General features: G+C 27.5%; 1 protein-coding gene across 3 annotated transcripts in view; it reads right to left on the bottom strand.

The window, feature by feature from the left end:
• Positions 1–20,282, bottom strand: part of dnc (phosphodiesterase dunce) — an 847,926-nt gene that overhangs the window by 633,810 nt on the left and 193,834 nt on the right. The window contains exon 1 of one of the 3 annotated variants that reach the window (XM_085953046.1): positions 10,012–10,316. The exons of the other annotated variants lie outside the window; for them this stretch is intronic. The gene's annotated coding sequence lies outside the window, so the exon portion shown is untranslated. Of the gene's footprint in view, positions 1–10,011; positions 10,317–20,282 lie in introns of those variants that run through there. 3 annotated transcript variants of the gene reach the window in all.

Consider the following 20,282-nt stretch of genomic DNA (forward strand, 5'->3'; position numbering starts at 1 on the left):
GGATGTTAAATCCACAAAATAAATTGTGAAAATGTTAATGTAATTCATATGGAAGCACATAACAAGAGAAATGATGACAGTGCCGAAGTAAGCGGCTCTTTCTCCGGATTGGCTGGGATAAAAGAGGATAAAAAAGAGCCAATGGAAGAGGGTCATTACAGTTTTACGAGAGTGGCCTGAAAAAGAACACTCCGCGACACATTTTCTAGAGAGGTTTTGTCTGCCGATGCATAGAACCGACTTGAATTGATTAACTTTTCAACTCTGCTCATTACACATGTACTTACTTTAGAGTCACAGCTTGAGGGATTAGTTCGGACTGTCCCTGCCGGGGCCATTTATTTTAAAGCTTACATTTACTCAAAGTGAAACTTTTGCAGGGTAATAATACAACTTTTCAATGCTTTATATTAATACTTACAAATGTTAAAATAAATGACATACCATTTTAAAAATTACAACATCAGCTGTTGGTAAGTAAAATCAAAACTAAATAATTGTGAATAGTCAAAATATTATATTTATAAACGTATAACAAATGTAAGTAATTAAAAAAATATAGAAATACCAAAAATAAATAAGTACGTACCTATTGTTAATATTTATCTATTATATATTAATTTTTATTTTTTGCGTTTTTATCATCTTCTTTCCATGCATCTTTCCGTATTATTATTCTGCCCTTTACCTATACAAATCATGACTCGAAACCAATGTCGTTATTAAACCCAACTTTTAAATGAAATTGCCTACCGTTTTTTTTTAAAATTTGTTATCTTTTACAGAGAAAAAATTCGAACACTTCAAATAAATATTATTAATTGAGATAACGGAGATATAAATGAATGTATTTTTTAAACTTTCACAGTCATACTTAGGTATATTATAATACCTGAAATATGAAACATATTATCTTCATTGTTTTTTTCAAAAGGATTGGTGGTGATACGTTCTTTATAACTATCATAATATGATTTCTTTTGTAATATAAACGCATAATGATGCGGTTTTAATATTCATTCAAAAAATCTGTACAAATTGCCATTATTTTGATGTGACCAATTAGTTCTTACTTACTGTCGAACAAGAACTTCTTGTCCGAATTGTGAACTAACAATCCCTTCCAGTGCAGCTAATCGCACTTCCGTTTTCAAATTAAGAACGCCTCAAAATGTATCATTTAATTTTACGCCCCCGTTGTGTACCTACGTATCTGTCAATATACGTAATTTGAAGCTTTTTATAATAAAAATATGTCTAAAACGATCAGGAGTGATGTTTAAAAGGAGAGCCAATACATCATTTAAACACGCCTCTAGCACGCGTTGCCGCCATGACAGGTACGTCACTAGAAGTCTTCTACGTACAACTATAGCGACTCTCTATTATTGCCGATTTCTTGTTGTCAGAAAATATATCATTGATTTATCAAGTACCTAATTATATAAAAATAAGGAACTATAAAATGGTGATATGGAAGCTGCCACTACGAATTTTATAAACTATACAACAGTGATCATACTGTCATCTTATATAGTTAAAATGGGGATATTCGATTGAGTAGGCCAGGGATGGCGAACCTATGGCACGCGTGCCACTAGTGGCATGCGAGATGATTTTGCATGGCACGCGAATGTTTTATTTTCAAGAGTAAAAAAACTACCCATAATAATTTAAATATTTATTGCCTTTTTTTACAAAATAATATACATAAATATATAATATTAAAAAAATAATGACGTTATGGCCATTCGGATTTTATACGTGAACGGAAACGCTGAAATACTTGCATAAATAAATGACAAATCGTATTGTATAAAAAATAGGAGGCAAATAGTCTTCAAGAATAAGCATTGCGATTAATGTAAAGACATAATTATTGCAAGATCGGTCCTTAGGCTTTATGAATTTATTGATTGAACGATTAAAATATAAAAATATTCAATCAACAAACCTAACGAAACTTATCGGTAACCATTCAAATATAACAGCTACTTGTTATTTTGCCTCAAACATAATCGCTAAAAATGGTCGATGGAGAATATAATAATATTATATTCTCCATCATATTATGAAAGAAACATGATTAAAATCGTACCACGATCTCTATGAAAAATTTGAAAACAAGGAAAAAATTATTCAAAGAATAAAAGGTATGCCTTCCGTTAAAAACACGATGAAAGATAGAACCTCAAGAATTCAATTGTAGTTTTAAACTTTTTAGTAAATTTCTTAAAAACTACTTTTTTCATTTTTCCCCATGAAAAACTGGTTGACACGTCAGACAGTCAAAAAATATTTTTTGGGAAATTTTGGCACGTGTTCGTAAAAAGGTTCGCCAACACTGGAGTGGGCTATATCTCAAGGGGAAAGATATCGAACACCCAAGAGATTCTTATTTAATGTACTGGATGAGAAAAGGACAGTCCGGATATATAAATTGATATAGTCGGACTGTATAAAATGAAACATAACATTTATGAAGCTCTGACGTAGTCACTTTTCCTAAGATGTACATATTATGGTCGTAGTATCAATGATAATGATTATGGTAAATGCTTATTATAGTTATAGCTTTATTAGATTTTCTATGTCTGTGGACAATCAGATTTTATAAACCTATATAAATATATAATTCAAATGATAAATTGAATGTAAAATATTTTAGATGTGTTTTATAAAACTTTTTATACTATGTTTCGGAGTTGCACAAAAGTTTTGAATTAAAACAATGAGTTCGCAGAAAATGGAATGAAAAGAATGCAATGCAAGCACTACGTACACAGTGAAAAGAATATATTCGTAAGAAAATAGGTAGGTAGATACAGTAAACGTATTTTATATTGAAAAACTTTATACAGTTTGAAAGAGAAGACGTCATTGAGTTGAAAGGAAGATGAAAAGAATGATCAATTATGGTTGAAACTCTATATACTATTATCTCGGTATACACCTGCAAACAGTTAAGTATTGTATGATGGATTTAATCTGTAAAGAACAGAATAACGTAATAAGTAACAGAAGTACAGAATAACGAAGAATGCTAGTAGGTATTTATAATGTGAATAACAGTAGGTACATAGTTTTATATCTGATGTTACTTTGTAGAAAAAAGATAATCCTCGTTCTCTTTCTTGAAGTTAATTTACCGTTAAGTCTCATGTACCGTGAACGATTATTACACACGATGTAGACTAGACTCTAACTAATTATTGCAACTGGCTTTAAAATACATGAAATACTTACCTATGAATTTTTGTAATACATAAATTCGATGCAAGAAAATATAGAATTCTACTGACTTGAAATAATATTTTTTTTCAGTACAATATTTTTTAATTAGGTATAATCATTTATAATTATACCAAATTATAGTTTCATTGTAATTCATCCACATTTAAACGTTTTATTACTATCGAGTAACGATCCATCAAGTTTAGTATTAAATTCTGTTATATCGTTTGCTGGTCTAATTATCAATGCATTGCCTTGATATATTGACCCATTCAGTAATGAAATATGTATTTTTTGGGTAAACAATTAATTTTTTTTATCCAAAATAATACATGTAGTAATTTTTGTTAAGTTTTACTATTGGTTGTATCTATATATATATATATATATATTTATTATAACTATAATTTTATTCTATATGCTATTTTGAATCTTTAAATATGTAGTAGTTATTTGATGATACTTATTGTTATTTTTTCAATTAAAAATACTTAAAGTAATTAATATCATAGGATATAATTAAATGTTATTTTTAATCGTAAATAATATATAGTACATAGTTATTTAATACTATAATTTTTTCAATTATAAATACATATTGATATTACTTAGCAATTAATGTCACAGAACTATTAATAAATATCGTTATTTTATATTTTTTGAATAAAATTACTCATAAAAAGTCTATAAATTCAATATGATTTGTGATAGCATTGATATGTACTTATTAATATGAACTTTTGTTTTATTCTCGAAAAACAACCGAAGTTAGAACAAAAAGCAAAAAATCTTTCGCACAATTTACTGCGAGCTGAACGTTATTGCTTCCAAAAAGCTGGTTTTTTTTTTTGCTTTTGTTTTTTAGTAATAAGAGATAGTTAGAAGAACTTTTTTAATGAAAGCCTTCTTATATACCTGAACATAACAAAGTAATCTTATATTAATATTATTTGACAAACACTGTAAATATATACGGTTTAATAAATATAGAGGATATTAAATCTATTGCATTTATTATCTTTTTAACCTGAAATCAAAAATTATTTATCCAAAGTTATTAAAAAAAAAATGAGACTGACTGAATTGGTGGCAGTATTTTCCTCTATTTGCCAATGTGTTTTTGACCCCGAGCAAAAACCTAATAACTTTTGTATACATCTAGAAGGCTAACAATATTTTCTTGTAAAAACTTTTATTAACAATAATATATAAGTTTTCCTTCATCATAGGTCCATAAAATGCCTACAATTAATACCTACGACTTGAATACCACCAGAACACTTTTCTGCGTATTACGGCCGTAGGTGGTACTAAAAATGTATATGGATATTTATGCAATAACACTACGTATTTATTTATCTGCCGTTACAATGTTAGCGACAACATCAACTGAAATAGCAGTGGAAAGTCCAAAAACAAAACAAAACATTTTCACAATTGTACACGTACCGACTCATAAAAGTAACGGACACTAAAGTCAACTAATAAACATTTCTATCTTAAATAGCCTTTGTCTATTGTGAATATATTAACATTCTTGGAAGCTGTATGATGTTAACGATAATTAGTATTCATAAAACAATACAATACATTTAAATGTATAATTATATTTTCTATACGAAATTAGTTTGCACAAACTAGTTCTGGCAGACTTACAACTACAACATAATACTATAATAATCATAATTAGTGTATTATGATTACGCAAATAATTACGCTTTATGCATTTATAGTATAATTTGAAGTTTTATAATATTGTTTGATCAAAGATTTAAATTCTCTCAATAATTACAATATACTCGTGTTTATAATACTGCATAATATCTTGTATTAAACAGCTTTATAAAATATTAGAAAACTATTTTGAAAATAATAGTAGTGACGATTTTAATTAAATTAACAATATTCTACTTTAGAAAGTTAAGTCAATACAGAATTTAAGAAAAAATAATCATTTAACTACTTTTAAGTAAGCTTCCTAGATAAATCATATTATTCAGTATTTTATTACAATAATTATTAAGGGAGTTCAAACACGCGCGTCAATATCATTTTACTCCTTACTTCAATTATAGTTTGTCAATTTATGGCTACGGCCGTATGTTGTAGCTTAACCACTGGGGAATGACAAAAGAAACGGCGTATTTCAAAAAAACACTACCTTATTCTTAGGTCAATAATTATTATAAAGCAATCATTATTCATAAGATGTTTATCACACTTAAATGGTCAAAGACAAAGCTTATGATAAATAACTTTAGAATCATCTTCAAATGTGTTAATCTTGCCGATTTTTTGAATAATAAAATGCCTAGTTCTTGTCAAATTTGGGATCACAGAGATTATCAATATAATTTTTTATCGTGAATATTTTACAAAAATTATCTCATAATAAATTATACTAATGGTTTTATAAATGCGTTTAAAAATTAATAAATGTAAAAAATCTTAACACCACTGCACAGTTATGTACCGAAATATGACTATATTCTAAAACATTAGAGCGAGAGGTTTAAAAGAATACTATTTTATGTAACAAAAATACTTTATGCAGTCATCAAATGTTTAAAATAACTATAAAGGATAATAAGGCTTCAAAATTATATAAATAGATTATCTACAACGTTTAAGGAGTGTCCAGGATCATGGTTTGAAAATACAATAAAAACTCAATTTTGACCTTCGACGAGCATGTCCCCCCTTAATACTTTGTGTGTTAAAATAACTTATTTCAATACTGTGAACTTTGTTCTATACTATACTTACATAATAATATTTTATTCAATTACCAGTTAAAAAGCATTGCATTTTTATAAAAAGGTTCTTTTAGTGTTATTCTGAACATTTTATAAATGAGCAAATATTTTTTCGCAAACATTTTTTATTTAAAAATCATGCATAATAAACTCGTTAATATAATATTTTAATACGTCTATATTAATAGTTTTCTTTACTGTGTGATCTTTTACGACTGAGTATTAAAACTCTGTATCATATTGCACTATATACAAGCAATACGTAGAATATATCGAATATTAACGTCATAACGTATAAAATTTACGTCGATTAGTGTATCACGTATGAAAAATGTACGCATTTGGTTAGTTAAAAGAGTTCAAAATTAATAATGTGGTCATGAATGTAATATAACAGAATGCGTCGTATTTTTAAAACCCACATTCCATTTTGTTTTTATTGTTATGAATAATATTTACTTTTCAGACAAATGTTGTTCAGAATACAAATTGCTTTATTTTAAGAGGACATATTATTTAATATCAACGTACAACAATGGAAAACTGTAAACACTATGGCGTATTACGAGGGCGTCTCATCAATCTATTGAATTCAATTCGTTGACTTATGATCTTAAGTACTCAAATATGAAAATTAGTTTCATGAACTTAGGAAAAAAAACTAGCTTTTTAAATAATATTATTTTTTTTTTTCTTTAGGGTATTAAATATGTTAAAAATAGTGACTTTCGCAGGAAACTACCAAAATATATATTTGAGGCGTAGCCCACTATAATCGTAAATGAAATTGTAATATAATAAAATATTCCTGTATTTAGTAAGGTGTGCCAAAAAGTATATTAAAATAAAAAGTGCATGCACACTACCATTGCTAACAATCGAACAGCATCATCATATAATATTGAAAATGACTCAAAGACAGACAAAATCTATCTATATTGATGATATACCAACTAAAATAATATATCAGAATTAATATGATGTAGACATCAATAACAAGGAAGAATGCAGTAAAAATGGAAAGGTCGTCATTCACCATGAATAAGATAAGATCCGATGGAGTTATAATTATAAATAATATTCATCGATTACTAAAAGCCTTCTTTTTATGTACTCTAAATAATTTAACTTTATTAAATCTAAATAATAATTTAACATATTATAACAATTGAATAAGTATTCATATAATATGAATAATGGTACATAATATGTATTATTATAAGATCGTAAAATTTTAAATTAATACGCACAACGTATCTGAGTATGGTAAATATTTTACGCTTTAACGTTCTATTAAAACCCACATATTATCATTATAATAATCATTATTCAAATAATGTAGGCGTAGGTACACATAGTCTATTTGATTAAGATTTTTAAGGCTACGATCTTTTAAACGAATATTTTTTTGTATTCATATGTCAAACAAATACTTTTATCTCAAATATTTGGCATTAACTCGATCGGTAGTAACTTTTTTTTTAAATCGGTTCACACGTTTACTTAACAAACTAATAATTTTAAAGAATATTAACCGCCAGTTATAAATGCACTGTTATTATTTATGGTGCTTTAAAAAGGTAAAACCACAAACACAAACCTAATTGTCTGAAAGTATGAGTACAAATAATCTTGATCAGTATGATAGCAATCTATTTGTCATTTTTTTTTATTAGTCTTTCGCCACTATAAGCCACAATTTAACATTTATTTTTTTTATTTTTATTAACTGATATATAATAATAGCGAAAATTTATTTAAAGAATAAAAAAAAAAATTCAGAAAACAATAAATTGTGCTAAAATTAAAATAATTATATTACACCTCATCTAGCATACTTTGATGTATGAAGTACTTAATTAAATATTTTTTTTTAATTATTGTTGCTTTTAATAATATTGATGCAGCTATCTACTAAAAACGTACCTATAGATCATTATATTTTGTGCATTATGTAATATGTATGTATTATGTACTTATAGAAACATTTAGTCGTGACATATAATCTCAAATTAAAAAAGCGCAATGACCAATAAGATTCAACTACCTACTCGTATATACTAGAAAGAGCGTTTTTTATTAAAACTGATTATATTGAGTATATTATCACTAAGTTAATACTTATTTGTATAGAAGATGCAGCCTGGTTCGATGTATTACGTTGGTACTTAATTATGTACACCGTAACAGTTATTTCCCATTTTATATTTGTAATACGCAAAAGGTGTTGTATCTCAATGTATTTCTGACAAATAATATGATAATACGATTTATATTTCCTACAGATGAATCTACATTGCGAAACGAAACAAAACGACAATTTTTTCAGTAACTTTCATTTATTATAATCATCATCTATCTGACAGGAGAGTATATTTTGCAACATTTATGGCGACAATCGTGTGTTACAATGACAAATAATGTGATTGGACTAAAAACAGTATAGGTGACGTTTAAGTTAAAACAAGTTACGAGTAGTTTTCACATTACCACATACGTAATATTATTTATGTGTAAAATAAGATTCAAATAAAATATAACTGCTTGTGTGTAAATACGTAATACGCATTTTATTCCGACTATTAGAATACTTTATATAGACTTTTGTATTTAGCGTTCTTAGTATTTTCATAGCGTCGTATCTAATTCGAATATTTTTCCGACTTCAATTTTTTTCCGAAAAAAAAATTAAGAGAATTTTTAAAACATGGTTATATAAAATTTACAATAGTAGGTATATGTAACTTTGAAAACGATTCACTTAGCTTAGTAATAGATGCACCCATGTTCATTTAATCCACCTCCTAAAATATTTTATGGATATAACCTATCATTGTATTTATTCATTGCATTACTATACGCACATCTACATAATCCTAAATTATCTGAAAATTAACCAAGCTAATATTTGAAAAAAATGATCAATATTTTACACTCTTTATCACAGTTTATAACTAAAAACTCGAAGTTGATTACAATTTTTGATAAAATCTTGAGCTCGTTCAGTCTTATCGCAATTACAATCTCAAAACGCAATAAAAAAAAAATAGCGTCCATTCATTCAGTAGCCTATTTACTCATTTCAAGTGAAACACTTCTTATCAATACAAGAGTATAATACTCCTACAATGTTTATCAAATTGGTTGAAATTAAAACTGTGGACCAAATAGCATTACTAAGACGTAATTAAACAATATTATACGTACACTTTAATAAACGATATTATATAAGAACTTTTTTATAATAAAAACAATTAATACCTGTATCATACCTAGGTATTGATTATTAGCAGTTCTTTCAGCTTTCAACAAAAAAGAAATGATTTAATATGACACATGGTTTCGCTGTTAAATTTTCTCACTAAGGCAGATAAATAAATTTAAATATTTATAAAAAAGCATTATATTATCAGATGTAGAATCTTTTTCAAAATAAGATAATTCTGTGATCTCCTTATTAAAATTGCATAAACGAATATCAGTATGACGTGCTACTTTTGTATGCAAAAAGCAATGATTACGGTGATGTTGTGTCTCTATGGTTTGTATGAAATTTAGTGGTCCTTTTGGCCCTCTTTGTCCTTTTTTTTTCATCACTTGTATACGATAAGGCTACATCCTTATACAAAAAAAAATATTTAATATATTTGGTTAAAATTCACTCGAAAATATGTCTGGTAATATAAAGTTCAACTTGGTATAATTTTTGTAAGTATGTGTTTCTATTTAATTAACTATATAATATATATATATATATATATATATATTCGTTGAATTATTAAAATACGCAAAGTAATGTAACCTAAGTACTTAACTCTATTCTTGCTGATGTTTATTATATGTATGATTCCTTTATTCTACAAGTAAAAGAAAAACATATGATCAAAATATTTCAGTTGTGCAATGTTTAAGGACGTGTGTAAAAAATGTAGAACGTATTTACTCATATGGCGAATTAAATCCTCCTGGACGTAATCAATTATATTACATCTAACATCCCTTGTCAAATTAACAAACAAACCAGTATCGTCACAAAAAATTCACAAAATACCGTCACATCACTCATTTCTACACATTCACAAACGAATAACACGTCCTCGACATTTTAAACAGTGTGTACAGGGTTATGTAACGAGTTAAAAAATTTGAATAATGTGCAAATGTTTTGATCGATTCTAAACCAATAATCGATTAGATAAAAAAAATAGACGCGATTGAAATTTTCAAACGATTTCCCGCGCAATTTTGACAGATGCTTGAAAAAAACATGGCGGCAGCCCTTTCCGACAGAGCCTGCCGGCAGGAAGGAGTCTCACAGACTCACTGAACAGCCATTCCGGTTTGTTTCTCTACTCTATCACCGACGCGTTTACATCGCACACAGACATACCTCCCCAAACGGTAGACGCACACAATCACAGAGAACACACACAAACATATTTTCGTATATATATTTAAAAGACCGCGGACGCACACAAGCAAACTCCGACCCACCGCGCGACTTCTAACACTTTCTCGATCCATTCGGATAAATATCGCCAAAGGAATTTGACACTTGTCGACTGGTTACATAGAATTGTTTATTTTGTGATTCACTTTGAAAAGATTTTTCGATTTAACACGTAAACCCACAATCTTTATCCAATTTGCGATTTGACAGTGGCACATATTAATGTGCAAATTCACGTTCGATGTGGAATCGATTTTCGCGTACGTGCAAATTATGGAACATTGAACTTGTATCGTGAAACAGTTTCGTTATGATAGCTTGCAGTAACCGTAAAAACTAACGATTCTTATTTATTTCATCGCTGTCGATTTTGTAAATAATACTATACACAACCGGTAGTTTTCATAATGGCATTGGGTGATAGAAAATAAGTTCAAATCTATTATACAATATACATACAAACTCGGCATTACGTTGACAGCTCTTTCAGACTAAAATCAATAAATTATTATGACCACCAATAGGAATGATAATATCAATTTAAAAAAAAACTATTTCGGCGCGTTAACAATAAAATCAAAATTATAAAATTGATATAAATTATTTCAAATATAAGAAAAGTGTTTAATTTACACAACATGTTAAACGAATTAACTTAAATATTATGTACCTACTTTCAAATTATTAAGCCAATGCTATTTTTGTATAAGGTACCTACGACAAGTTGGTAGCAATGAAGATAACAAAGAAAATAATGAAATATTTATTTTTTGATATAATGTGTAGGAGGCCAACAAATTTTAGTATAAGTACTTGAAGTTTGAATGAAAGATAAGCTCTGTATTTTAGGATTTATTATATTCAGGTAAATATTTTTAATTCATTTTAAATAATTTTATAATAGCTGTTATGTTTTAACTAAAATACGAGTAGTACAATACCAAGATCCCAACTCCAGTATATTATAAAATCTCGTGATCAAGCTCGATTTTTGATCTCAAAATCCCGGGATCATGGGAATAGCTTTTCTATGCTTAAATCTTCATGTAAGATAACGTATTTTTGGCAACATAAATAACAAAGGCAGGTTCTCAATAAATTAGTATAATACACCTACATAAAACGATTCAATTGCTTATATTTTTTTGTATGACGTAATAAATAATTCAATTATTTTAATAAAGAGGATAGTTTTATTTTACATACTATTATTTAATATTTCGTAATAAAAACTGGAACAATAGTTTAAAAATACACACTTTAAAGGATTCTTTATGATATATAATATTATTGATATTGCGGAATCAGAAAAAAATATAGATAGCTATAAAACCTGTTATCTGTTAGATTAAGTATATTAAACCATAGTATTATCACCAAATTAATGGTAAATATGTGTATGGATATTTTTTATCCTTATACACGTAATATATATATTATTAATACCGCGACCGAGGGTACTTGATGGAATTTAAATTTAAATTCTAATGGTTTTAAGTTGTATACTATTCCATTTGAGTCGTTTTGTTGCAACTAGGGAATCCAATCCTGAGCCAAAATTCTGATCCCGGGATTTCGGGATTACAATTTGACAATCCCGGGATCCCGGGACTGGTCTCGGGATTGGCATTTTTTTCCATTGTTAATATAAAATTTTGATATATACAAATAACATTAATAAAATCGGTCAAAAATAAATCTAGTATAATTTATACTATTTAAGACATTTATTGTTAATATTATATACTTCCAATCTTGGAAATACATAAGTTTAATGGAGTAAATAATATTGTAATATAAATAATAATGTGAATTCAAAATGAGATTGCTGTTTCTGATAGTAAAGACTTAATAAATGGGTTAGCGAGATTTGAAATAGTAAAGCAAATCATGGTGTACTTATGGCCTTTCCGCTTCATAAATCTAATTAGTTAGCCAAATATTAAACTGCCGTAAAAAGTATGAGATCATGGTGGAATCACTTTTTTAAAAGTACGATGCATTGTTTTTTTCCAATCTTTCTCATTTTTATTAATTTATGTGAAAAAATTAAATGAATTGGCAACTTACACATGGGTAGTAAATCAAACTTCATTCAAACTCAGTTTATTTCTAATGTAGTTATTTGTTATTAAAAAGTATTTTTTCTGTTATATTTTCGGTTTCATTTTATTTTCCATAAAAATTGATAAAAAAAACAATCCCGAAAGTTTCGGGATTATGTTTATCAATCCCGGGATTCATATGTATCGAAAATATTTCGGGATCCCGGGATTGGAATCCCTAGTTGCAACCCAGGTTTCGTCTTCAAATTACCAACACGTTACCCAGTAATTACGATTTGACGCCTATTGATTATGTTATTACTTTATTAGTGACTAGTTATCTTATGATCTATGATTTTAGATTTTGACGATATATACGCCTATTGAATTTATCATTAGTAATTAGGTAGAGGGTTTTTTTACAAACACTTCAACTATTCATAATTTGTTTGTTGTGATCATGAACTTGATAGGTAGGTGATGAAGCTTTTACCTACTTTATTGTATTAATTTATTATGTAAGTTAGAATCAGCTGTATTCGTTATTAGTGTGTACTTACCATTGGTGAGTCCGCATGTGCCTTAGGATGCCGAAAGTCGAAACCCGGGTCGCAAAAAACGACTCAAATGGAATAGTACAAAACTTAAATCTATTAGAATTTTAATATAAATATACACAGGAATCTAGAATCGAAATCTGAAATACTAATACCAAAATATCGGAATTAAGGTTATGTCTTTAATGATTGTGTATTATTATTTACTTCACAACAATAATATACAAAGTGATTCAACGAGATAATAAAAAAAAATTGTAATATTGTAAATAATAAATTTCGCCTCGTCAAGATTGTATCATTCACATTTATAATATTATTCATTAGATAATTTCCATCACACTATCAGACCGGAAACCGTATGTTTGTTTGTATGGTATTGCGGTAGGTAAATTTTATTATAATTGTTTATTTTTTCATATACTTACATACTTTAATCGCGAAGCAAAAATTTAAAAATAAATAATATGTTGTTTTCATATTATAAAAGAAGAAATACATAATGTTAACAGATATATCTTTCATTTCAATATTCATAATTATTTATTTATCATAAGAGAATCTGTAAAAGTAGCTGGCCGGTTTATTGGAAATTAACATTTTAATTGTGTCAAAAGACAAAAAAGTGCGTATTTGTATTTCTTCAGGGTGTGAGCGCAAAGATACTTATTACCTAGACACTTTTCCCGAAGTATACAATATAATACATACAGTGATACTATTTAAGGATACTATACTTTTTTCGAAGAACTACTTGCTATCCACGTTGCTTTTCTGAAGCCGTACGAATCGAGATTGTGCTGGTGTCGATGTTAAGTGACTATGTCTATGTATATTTTGATCACTATGAACGTTATGACACCAGTTTACTTGTCTATTATAATATATTAATTTAGATAAATAATCTGGTACCTAAGTAATCACTAAAATAATCGGTACTTCATACTTCATAATAACTCACCCTAATTATAATTGAATCGCTTAAGAACTAATTTGCGCAAATGCAATTTTTACCGTGCATATGAAGGAGGTAGTACTAGTGTGTTTATTTTTTGTGGTTTTTCATTGCAGACTATATAAATATCGCTCCTATTGTATAACCTTGTCTTGCTTTGGCACCTATCCCATCTGTATTGTTACGCGGTACATTTAAATAACAGATACACATAGGTAAGTGATATAAACTGCAAACTGCTTTTTCGTCTAATTCATACGAGAATACCTAGAGTTGTTAAATTTGACAAAATATGCTAATTAGATGACAGTACAATATCTTAAAATTTAGATACAACCAGGTTAGTACTCTAACAATGGGTTCCCATACAATGCTCTACCAAAACAACTAACTGTCAGTGGTGCTATCAATATGAAATTTCCGTCATTGTTTATGCAACAGAATACGAACTAAAACAAATATAATATTGACTATGTACTTTCCAAGATTATATAAATTAAAATAAATTGAATAAAATGCGATACATAATGAAATCATGATTAAGAATGAATTAAAAATATTTCATAATTTGAAAACACTTCTGAGAAATATATAACAAAGAGAAAAATTATTTTTATAAAAAAAATACGACACCCAGCAAGATTCGAGTCTGCATCTCTCGGTAATCGTACCCACGTGCACTCATCACAATGCTATAGGTATCTTATCTAATTGCGATGGATTTTAATTAATAGTTCTAACAATACTCTCTGAATCGTTTTCTAAATTGCGTTACCTACTAGATTTAATTGCGAGACGCAGATTCCAATAAAAACAATGTTACATTCTTAAATCAAAATAAAAATAAAAAAATAGTCCATAAAAATAATTCATTAAACCCACACGACAGTCTACAAAAAGATGTGTAACTATCCATATTACAATTTTTAGCAGGGTTTTAAATTAAAAATTTAATTAAAACTTTACGTAATAATAATCATAATAAAAATAAGCGAAATTATTGTATTTGATTAAATAACATTAGACAACAATATATACCAAAACTAGCAGTAAATAGCAACAACCGTTAATTATTGAAACCATTGTAAAATGCAACTTTATAAATTTAACCGTAGCAAGACAGAGTTATCCTTTTTCAAAGACAATTTGTATTATCAAAATGTTACGTAAGTATTGGTAACATGGATTCTATCGTGAAAAAAAATTGTTTCAGAACAAATAACTACATCAACGTTTTCACTATTATCTATGTAATAATAATAATATTAACTTTTTTCCCTTAAAATAAGAGAATTTATCAAATTTAGTAACATATTATAAAGAATTATACAGAGAATTAATAAATTATTATATAAGAAACAATAATAATAATAATAATAAAGTAAAATAAAATAATTGACAAAAAATGTGTTAAATTAAACGATATAAGTATAATAATATATACCTACATATTATTATATAAACCAATAAAATAATGATTATTAAACGATTTATATACTAGCTTTCTTCTAGCATTATAACATACCTCCTCCAGTTCTCTGGATACCTCTACGTCCTTGGATTTCTATGCTTATTCGATGTCTCAGGTACTCAATATATAAATATTTTATTTCTGTATACAAAAAATACATTAAAAACGGTATTTCTTTCAAGTGATAAAAAACAAATACTTCAATTTTGGCTTATATTTTTAAGTATTTACTTTTATATTAATTTATTATTACTAAATTTCAGTATTTTTATTACATTAGTTCAATGAATAGTGATCTTATTAAAATGACACTGTATATTTTGTATAGTGAAAATTTTTATAATGATATCATTTGTGTGCCTAATAATTATTGATAATATTTACTATCTACCTAGTTACATTGTACATGTACAGTAATTTATTTATCTTTTTATAACTTGTTATTTCCATTGACTTTTTATTTCCAAAATACTTTAATAAATTGTTTTTTTTTTTAACAAATATGACGTACTCTCTTATGTTTTTAATTACCCATGTTAATATTTAGCTAAAATCGAATTATGCTATGTATTAAAAAAATCCATTTATGAACTATAGAAAACTCATTAAAAATTGGCGGCCAAACTAAAAGGCGATGAAACTTGCATAATTTTACCATGTGTATGTCTGTGATTTCGAAATATTTGCTTTTTGATTAGCGTTTTGACTCTTTCCATGATAGCTCTCAAAACTCAAAAACTCTTCCACCAATATTGATAAAACCTTTACAGATTATAGAATACATTTCTTGACAGTAATTGAGTAGAGTTTTTAATGTTACAAGAAGAAACTTCTTAAAACGTCCATGTAACAATTCATCACGAGTAAGTAAAGTGGCCAGATAGTAGCGGATAATTGGTGAGGTGAGGTGTGAGAAGACGGTTGTGCGTCTTCATCTAACTATTGTAGATCGATAGCACTAACAGTCAAGTATGATACTAATGTAAGTAACAAGTTTAAACACTAACTAGATATACATATAAATGAAATGACTAGGTACAGGTTTGCGTAAATCTGTCTTTTTGAATATTGGTAACATTAATTTGAAAATCGAAAGAGTATATTAATTTATTCTGTATAAGTGTCACTAAGGAATCCAATCCCGACCCAAAATTCTGATTTCGGGATTACAATTGGACAATCCCGGGATTGGCATTTTGTCCATAGTTGATATAAAAATTTTATATTTACAAATAACATTGATAAAATCGGTCAAAAATAAATCTAGTATAATTTATACCATTTAAGACATTTATTGTAAATATTGTGTACGTTCAATCTTGGAAATACATAAGTTTAATGGAGTAAATAATATTGTAATATAAATAATAATGTGAATTTAATATGAGATTGTTGTTTCTGATAATAAAGACTCTATGAATGGGTTAGCAAGATTTCAAATAGTAAAGCAAATCATGGTGTATGGCCTTTCCGCTGCATAAATCTAATTAGTTAGCCAAATATTAAACTGCCGTAAAACGTATGAGATCATGGTGGCATTACTTTGTTAAAAGTGCGAAGCATTGTTTTTTCCAATCTTTCTCATTTTTATAAATTTATGTGAAAAAATAAAATGAATCAGCAACTTACACATAGGCATAAATCAAACTTCATTCAAACTCAGTTTATTTCTAATGTAATTATTTGTTATTAAAAGTATTTTTTCTGTTATATTTTCGTTTTTATTTTATTTTCCATAAAAATTGATAAAAAAATCAATCCCGAAAGTTTCGGGATCATGTTTACCAATTCCGGGATTAATATGTATCAAAAATAGCTCAGGATCCCGGGATTGGAATCCCTAACTGTCACTACAGCTGAATAGCTATTTCTATTTTCGGATGTAATTAAATTGAATTTGCGACTTATTCAAAGCATTCATTTTAAGTGCATTGCTTTTTTTACGGTTGCAGTTTGTGCTGAATCATTAATCCTGCCCATTGTAAAAACCAAACAATTGAAGTTGTACTGTTATTACACGTAGCATTGCAATGTTTATATTTTCAATCTGATCTAAACAATACAGTAAAACTCACAACAGAAATTACAATCCTATTACATTGTGTATTGTTAGTTTAATTCATAATGTGACGGACTACCTTCATTCAAGGCAAATAAAGGTAATATTCATTTTGCCGTAAACTAATATTTTCATACCCAATCAAATCGATGATGGAAAATCCACTGTTGTCAATGTATAAATACAACGCAACTAAAGTTTTTTTTTAATTAAGACGTTATATAATTTATAATATAATATTATTAATTAAACTTTTAAATTAAATATTATTATTAATTACAAATTAAACCTAATTTAAAGCATATAAAAAGCATGATAAACCACGTCATGATATTAATATATCTTTAATAAAATAGTTTTTACTAACTTTCTAAATTTAACTTTAGTTACAGGGTGGCAACAAAGTTTTGGTTACGTAATGCTTCAGATAAATTAATATTATAAAGACACATACCCTTTTTTGTGTTATTTTATATCCACACACATGTAACAATTCATAAATTAAATCTTATCATCTTTTTTTCTGACAATGTACGATCATATGGGCCTTACACATAATCTAGGCTTGTATTAACTAATTTAATTTTTACGATAAATGGATGTCAGCCACTTGCTCAACCTATTAGGTCCATACTCTGACTCATATACAAATTGAAAAACAATATGTGTACTTACCAGACCCAGGATTCAAACCTAGGACCCATGACGCTATAGGCCGACGCTTAAGCCGCGCGGCCATCGTATCAATGGTATAAATTGTATCATCACTTTACTGGTATTAACAATATTATCAATTCTTGGTAGAAAAACACGACAATTATAGTATTATTCTACATAATTTAAAAAATGGCTTTTGGAACGTATGACATTCATAGATTTATTTTAATTAATTAAATACGTTCTTTTAAAACAATTTCATAATTATTTAAATAACCCATGAAGCAGAATACGGATTTCTCAAAGTTTCCTCTTAACATCAGGCACTACTCTCTAAACATTTCCAACACTAGTTTTTATTCTAATTGATTTAAGTTTAGTATTATTCCATTTGAGTCGTTTTTTGCGACCTGGGTTTCACCTTTTAGAATCGTCAGGCACTAGGCGCACTCACCAATGGTAAATGCATAATGTCATTGTATTTTGGCGTGCCATAAAATTGCACTTTCAGCTTTAATTATAAAACCCGCCGCCCAGCTTGGATGACTGTGCGCTAAAGTTCCATCCGGTACAAGTATATATTTTTCTAATCGGTATGTTTTTGAAATGATCAGTAAATAATGTTACATTTATAATTTTAATATAATGTTCAGCCTTGAATACAAAAAAATATATATATATATATTAAAAATAATAATGGATTTTAATAATATGTTCAAAATAAATGGGTACTAACTAAAATTAAAAAAATACTTCAGTTAGAATGTTTAGCGCTTCTGTCGGTGCATACAATCAATTTCCAGTTGACTGGTGCATCGGCATGCTGTTGCAGTCAACGCAATATTTGCCGGAAATTGACTTCTGCTTTGTGAATCAAGTCACTCCGGCACATCGAGAAAATGTGTTTTACCAATTACCTTCAAATACTCTCAAGTCGCTAACATTTCAAATACGGATGGCAAGATTATTGGTTAACCACTATTACAAAATTTACCGTTTGTATCTTTACATTACTTCGATTAATAAAATATTATAATAATATATTGTGATGATAAAATATATGACACATACATTTCGGAAGTTGATATTATTTACAGAAGTCAAATTCTTAATAATATATGATGGATTCCACATTTTAAAAAGGTTATTATATCAGTCAATATAAAAAAGATTAGGTTATTTTATTAATAACTTTTCTATTATTGATAATATTTTTCAATGCCATTTTCATTAGTATCTATATTATCGTTTAATTAACTTGTAGGGTGAGTTTAGTACTTGTGATAATATTGAAGTTAGATAGATGTCAAAAAGACATTGGATTAAACATACTTTTACTTTATATATTTTATAAAAATTAAATTAAAAATACAATGAAAACGTAAACCTTACAAAAATCTTTTTTACACCTCTTACACTTATAATAATAAATTCCAATAATATAAATATTTAATAATACACTAAAACCATTGGATGTATACTCATTTTTTTCGACATTAAATTTCAAGAATACTGATCTTTAAAATTTAAAAATATTTATTTTCTACTTTTAATGATTTTAATGATTGGCTGCAAGACTATTTTACAACGTTTTTATTAGCTCGTATTCTTATTTGTCCGGTGGTTGTTTATCCGGTACAAATCTTGCAATCAAACTAGACATTTGAACCTTTTAGAATATATCAGAATACGATGCCAATGCATTCTTTTGATACTTTTAGCCATCTTTAAGTAGAATTGAATTCATTTTCAGTTAATTCTGTTTTGTATTAAAAGTTATTTCGGAAGAAATTCTTAATCCAATCCACTATTATTGGTTGCTAAGAGGGTGGTCCTAGCAACTAAATTATTAATATATACGTGCGTTACTATGGAAATCAAAATGACTTTTTAGTATTATTTCTAGCAATGTATATGATTCAACAGAAAATTTAAAAACGTTGTATATAAAAAGTTCTTTTTATCTTGTAATTATTTATGTTTCAAAACATTTTATATAAAATCATTTAAAAATGATTGTAATATTTGATTTACTAATATTTACTTACATATATATCTAGTTGCTATATCGATTTTTGTTTATTTAAATAAGCGTAAA

This window comes from Rhyacophila brunnea, unplaced genomic scaffold (genome assembly GCF_057557595.1).
Source record: "Rhyacophila brunnea isolate RB1 unplaced genomic scaffold, BYU_Rbru_1.0 scaffold_3, whole genome shotgun sequence".
NCBI lineage: Eukaryota > Metazoa > Arthropoda > Insecta > Trichoptera > Rhyacophilidae > Rhyacophila > Rhyacophila brunnea.